This window comes from Physeter macrocephalus, chromosome 15 (genome assembly GCF_002837175.3).
Source record: "Physeter macrocephalus isolate SW-GA chromosome 15, ASM283717v5, whole genome shotgun sequence".
Lineage (NCBI taxonomy): Eukaryota > Metazoa > Chordata > Mammalia > Artiodactyla > Physeteridae > Physeter > Physeter macrocephalus.
In genome coordinates, this window is record NC_041228.1 from 41,084,390 (window position 1) to 41,090,741 (window position 6,352).

General features: G+C 45.0%; 1 non-coding gene across 1 annotated transcript; it reads left to right on the top strand.

Moving 5' to 3' along the window:
* Positions 1-5,281: 5,281 nt before the first annotated feature.
* Positions 5,282-5,385, top strand: LOC112062193 (U6 spliceosomal RNA). Its single transcript, XR_002890608.1, has one exon. It is a non-coding gene; the product is annotated as a U6 spliceosomal RNA (small nuclear RNA).
* Positions 5,386-6,352: the final 967 nt, after the last annotated feature.

A 6,352-nucleotide genomic window follows, 5' to 3' on the forward strand; every position in this document is an offset into this window, starting at 1 on the left:
CTTTCTTGCCTGTTCCCTCGCCCCGCCCGGGCGGCCCCGCGCGACGTGCTCGAGGGGGCGGGGCCACCGCGGAGGCCACACCCACCTGGGCAGCCGGGGCGTGGGGTTGGTTCCTCCGCTCCGAGTGGGGTCGTGGGTCCTGGAGCTGACTGAGTGCACGTGGGACGTCTTACCTGGGTTGCCTCGCGCGGGCAAACCCTTAGAAAGGATTGTTCATCTCACCAAGAAGGTCTTAGCGAAGCTGGAAGAATGGAAGGAAAGCTGGGCCCCCTCTCCCCCCACCACCGAACGGGCCTCCGCGGGGAATTCAAGAACTTCCCGCAGCCGGGAAATAAAACCTTTGGATTTAAAGCGTCGGGGCAGACATTTGTTTGCTACTCCCACTGAGCACGGCGTTCCTTCCCCGTCACATCTTCCACTTGCTTTCCCTAAAAACCCTACCACTTGAAACAGGGAGCTGCGGCTGCAACACATACCCCACGTACTCTGCACAGCCTTTTAAGTGATGCCTTTATTCCCGGTCTTTCCAAAACTTTTCTCTGACTCCGCAAGCCTCATCTACCTACTTCACACACCTGGAAACAGTAATGACAGTATATAAGGTTAAACCTGCCCTTCATTTATACCACAGCTAAGCGCGCTGGTGGGTACATGGAGAGATATTAAAGATGCCTAAAGTAGACAAGGAATGGTGGGGGGAGGGGACAGCATATTCATTTCAAGCAAAAAGTGTATAGGCGGAAATTAGATTTGGGTAAATTTTCTTTCCCATTGATCTATTATTTCAACATTTTGAAATAATACCTTTTTTTTTTTTTTTTTAACCTTTGATTGTTCTTGAATTAGAGCTGCCAGCACCCACCTAGGGAACATAAGCAGGTCTTGGTTCCAAGCAACTTTCTTTTGGTCTGGGATTCTACCCCCACCAGGTCTGCAGCCTCCCATCTTCCCCTGGTCAGTATCTCAGAAACAAACAAATGTTTTTTAAAAATTAGTAACTAGAACAAAACTGGCAAGGATGATATTTTTTAAAATAGGAAAACAAAATCACCGTCACAGAAATCTTTACATGTGTTAGCTATAGTTGTCTCTGTAGACAAGTACAAATAAATGTCTCCAGGACTCTCATCTCAATCGTCTCCCAACTTCATTTAGCCTCATGCACCTCTCCGTACAGAACAGCAACTGTCAGTGGAAAAAAGGATGGACTTGATCATCTCCAAAATCCCTTTAAAGTGTGAGATTAGGAATTGCTATGTCTGACTGGTTGTCAAAGGTCTAGTCTGGAGCAATAGTCACCAAACATTTTTCATCACTCACCTATCAGTAAAAATGTTTGGCCTCTCCCACCTCGCAGTATACGTATTTAGCTTATCCTAAAAGGCATGGACTTAGAAGCCAAAATGACTACTCAAATTTTGGCTTTGCTGCCAGCTACCTGTGTCCTTGGCCACATCCAAATTTTGCCTTAGTTTCTTCATTTGTAAAATGAGGATAATTAAAGTATCTACCCCACAGTGTCATTATGAAGATTAAATGAGTTAATATTTGTAAAGCATAGTGCCTGGTAGATGGTAAGGGCTATATAAGTGTTAAATAAATATATATATAATTAATTATGTATAAAATAATATATATAACATATGTGTGCATATATGTATATACACACATGTCTATTATAATGTTGATGTAAAACAAATAGATTGCCAGTTATTTCTCCAGTAAAAATAATTGCAGTTCAGGGTATGCTATCATGGCAAGGCACCTGCAAGTCTCCCCCCCCACACACACACCCAGTAAGGAGAGGAGAACTCTTTTAATGAGGGGAAGAGGACCTTCGGAGGGCTAGAGTAAACAAAGAGTCCATTGGAGGAATTGAGAGTTCCAAGTACAGTGGCTTTTCATTGGTAGAGTTGTGACAGCCTCTCATTGGCTGAGCTCTTGCCAGGCAAGAAGAGGAAATCTTTCTTCCTTTTGGTCTCTGCTACTGTCATAGGGCTTAAGAGCTCCCCCTTCTGGTCTCCTGACTCTATATTAATTGAGGTTACTGTTTATTAATTTTTATGATATGCCTAATATGTTAGGTGCATTAAAAACATATTCACAAAATATCACAAGTAATGATTTAAAACATAGATGTGTATGTGTGTGTCTGTATGTTTTCCTTCTGTACTCTGCATATTCTGTGCCCTCCTTGGTCTGTGTGCACCCCAATTTGGAGACTATTGACAAATACAGTAGCCACTAGCCCCATGTAGTTACATAAATTAAAATTTTAGTTCCTCAGTCATACCAACCACATTTCAAGTTCTTAAAAGTCACATGACTAATGAGCAGTTCAGATATAAAATATTTCCATCACTGCAGAAAGTTCTACTGTATAACACTGACAAAGCTGAAAAAAAACCAGGGACTCAGGCAGCAGGATCAACTCCTGACTCAAACCTGTAACTGTGGCACCATGTTCAAATCAAGTGATAAGATCTCTCTCTGAGCCTCACCTCTCTACAAAGTGAAAATAAAAATAGGAACTACCTCATGGATTGCTGAACAGAGGAAATGAGATAAGGTGTGTAAAGTCTTTGGCAGAGTGCCTAAAACATAGAGGAACTTGAAAATGTTAGTAAAATTTGAGTTTAACCCAATTCTATCCATATAAGCCTGAAAGGCAAAGATCTTGTTATTGTCCTTGACTCTAGTGAGTAAGTTTTTCAAGGATATGTATTTTGGAAAAGACAAGAGTTTGGTTAACTTTTAGTTGAAAACAGAGCATTCAGAGAAAGATGGCAAATACCTGGATTTCAGTTACTGCTTGATTTCTTTGTCCTCCTCACCCACAACCCACGGACAGACCCTGGTCTCTCCCAGTCGAGCCCATCTCGGTGAAATGGCACTGCCATCCACAAACCTGATGAGGCATCACTACCTCACCCTCTTTCCCATCTTCTTTATCCAATCCCTTTGCCTCCAAAATATTGTAGGATCTACCTCCAGAACACTTCATCTGATCACTTCTCCTTGTGTCCACTCCACACAGGGACAATAAAGGCTTGTGTCACTCCCCACTGAGGCTGCCATATACAGTGGTACAGGTTGTAGTAAAACAACCTTATGGAAGAGTCCCTCTCACAGTGAAGCATTGTAAACTTTACATTTATCACAGATATTCTTTGGCAAGTGTCAGTGAAGTGACTTGTTGTAATTAAAGTATTTTACAACAATTTTCCAGCAAGATGGAAATGGCTTGAGGAGTGGATACCTTTTTCTAATTTGCCCAAAGGTGCCATATGGGGTAGTAACATTTCTACTTCACTTAGAACAAAATGCCAGCTCATCACCAGGTCCTTTAAGGCCTAGCAGAACCCAGCTTCTGTCATTCTCTCCACCTTAAGATGATGCCACACTCCACCAAATTCCATTGATGTTGACCTTCTGTCATTTTGAAAATATATCATGCTCTTTTCCACTGTGGAGGCCCACTGCCCAGGCTACTTCTCTATCTAGACAGCCCCAAGCCCAGCCCGCCCTGCCCTTCGCATAGCTGTGGCTCCTTGATATCTGTCAGGCCTCTGTGCCCTGAGAGAGTGCCCGTTATTCTCTGTCACAGCCCTGTGTGTTTCCCTCCCAGTACTCAGAGGTCTGTCTGGACACTGTAAACTCCATGAAGGCAAGGAGCTCATTGTCTTGTTCTCCTTTCTATTCCCAGATCCTAACAGGACAGGAGGTTGCCCCAGCTTGTCAGTGGTCAGTCAGCTCAGCATTATTGCCACCCATTTCTACATTCGCCTCTGCAGATGGGGAGAAAGCCTAGAACTCTATTTTCCAGAGAACTTTTCCCTGAATGGTCCCAGGTTAAATTCTGCCAATGGAAACACATATGTGAGATCTGAAAGGCAGAAGAAAAGGAGAAATCATTTCTCTCCAGCACACCTTCAGGCAGCTCAGACAACAGGGAGCTGTTTTCCTAGACTTCTGGGAAAATATCAGACAAACCTGAAAGAAATGACATTCTATTTTTAAAAGGTGGGGGGGGGGGCTGAATTCTGAACAAGGGCAGTGGAAATGTTCCAGATTAAGAGGCAAACGAGACATAACAACTAAATGCAATACAGCCCGCCCTCTAGATCCACAGGTGCAGAATCTGAGGATACAGGGGGTCTGACAGTACTATGCCATTTTATACAAGGGACTTGAGCACCTGCGGATTTTGGTATCCGTGGGCAGAAAGGTGGAGGAGGAGGACGTGGGGGAGGGAGGGCTTTCTGAAACCAATCCCCCCTGCGGATAAGGGATGACTGTAACTGACCCTATACTGGGTCATGTACTAAAAGGGGAAAGTCCTGCAAAGGATATTACTGCGTCAATTGACAAAATTGGAATGTGAACAGAAAATTAGATGAAAGTGTTGTATCAAAGTTAAATTTATTGTTCTGGTTATATAAGAGAATATCCCCATTTCTAGGATATACATACTGAAGTACTTAGGGATAAAGGGCCATGATGTATATAATTTATCCTCAAATGATTCAGAAACATTTTTAATATATAACATATAATGTAAATTTTAAATATGAGAGAGAGAAACCATCTATATAAATGATAAAGCAAACGGGGTGACAAACGTTAGTAGGCGAATTTGTATAAAGAGTATATGAATATATAGGTACTATTTCTATTCTTGCAAAGTGTAAGTTTGAAGTTATTTACCCCACCAAAAAAAGTTTTAAAATATCTATATAATGAAGCACTAAATAAACTATAGTGAATAATGCAAGACAAACTAGGATAGTTGTCTTAAATATCCAGTCTCAAATTAGGCCCAGCCTGACAGCTACAATTAAAAAACAATACATTTGATGTTTTTTTCTAATTCTCCTGTGAACAAAAAGTGAATTTACTCTTCTTGCAGAAGACAAATGCTCCCTGGCTATGGGAAAATGACCTATCATACACAGGATGCCATTCTAAACATTTAAATATGGGACATTTGCGGCTTTGCTGGCCACTGTGTCCTACGAACTAGATTGGGACAATATATTTGCTGCAGATCCTGGATGAAATGGGAACAGATATTATATTCCTTATTAAAATTCATCATGTAAAGAGAATAATCCAAATTATAACCACATGCCCAAATTGCAGCATTGCACACTTTTTGCTTTGAAGAAGGAAGTCCCCAGTGCTCATGGAAATACAATTTTATGTTGTTTTAACAATTCTATGTTGTTTTTACAGAGAGCCTTACAGTCAGCTTCTAGAAGATCATTTAGAAAAGTTTCCAGTGCTTGCTTTGGCAGCACATATACTAAAATTAGAATGATACAGAGATTAGTATGGCCCCTGCACAAGGATGACATGCAAATTCATGAAGTGTTCCATATTTTAAAAGAAAAGAAAGAGAAGATGGTGTACTAGGAGGATGCAGAATTCATGTCTCCTCACAACTAGGGCACCTACCAGGCACCGGTGGGGGACCACGGACACTTAAGGGGACGGGAGGAACCCCCAGCGACCGGGTAGGACGTGGGGCGTGGGGGGAGTGAAGGGGGAGGAGAAGTGGAGGCAGGACGGGACTGGTGCCCCTGAGGGGCGGCTGGGGGAGGGGAAGGGATCCCACGCCTGAAGGGGGAAATTGGGGAACCACTGGGAGGGCAGAGGATCCAAAGGGAGCGTAGCCAGGTTTCCCCTGCCCACTTGGGCCCCCAGCAACCTGCTGAGATCCTGGGCCTGATCCTCCGTCCACCAAGGCCCCCTCCAGCCTTGGGCCCCCAGGAACCTGCTGAGATCCCGGGCCTGATCCTCTGCCCACTGAGGAGGTCCAGCCACGCGGGTCCTGAGGGAGTGGGAGGGAGGGAGGGGGGAGCAAAAGTAAAGGCTGGACCTCCGGGACCGGGACCCCTGAGGGGCGGCTGTGGGAGGGGAGGAGTTGCTACACCCAGCGGGACCCACCCACAGTTAGGGGTCCAGCGGCAACAGGGGTAGACGATGGGGGAGATGCATGAAGGAATGTAAGGGAAGAGGCCAGTGCCTTCCCTGCCCACTTAGGCACCGGGGAGCCTGTTGGGCTCCCAGGACTAATCCTCTGCCCTCAGAGCCTCCCTCTTAAAGTGCAGAGTCCAAGCTCCGCCCCTACACCCCACACAGGGCCCCACCTCCACACTCTGAGACCCTCTCCAATGAGCTGAACCTAAACCAAACCCACACACCCTCACTCAGGGCCCTCCCTCCTAACTCGGGAACTCCACACTCCAGAGGCCCTCCTTTCCACATGCTGCCACTCCCCTTCCATGCAGGTCCTAAGTAGAGGCCCCGCCCCACGCTTGAACGTCAACCCCCACCCCCACCTAGGTCC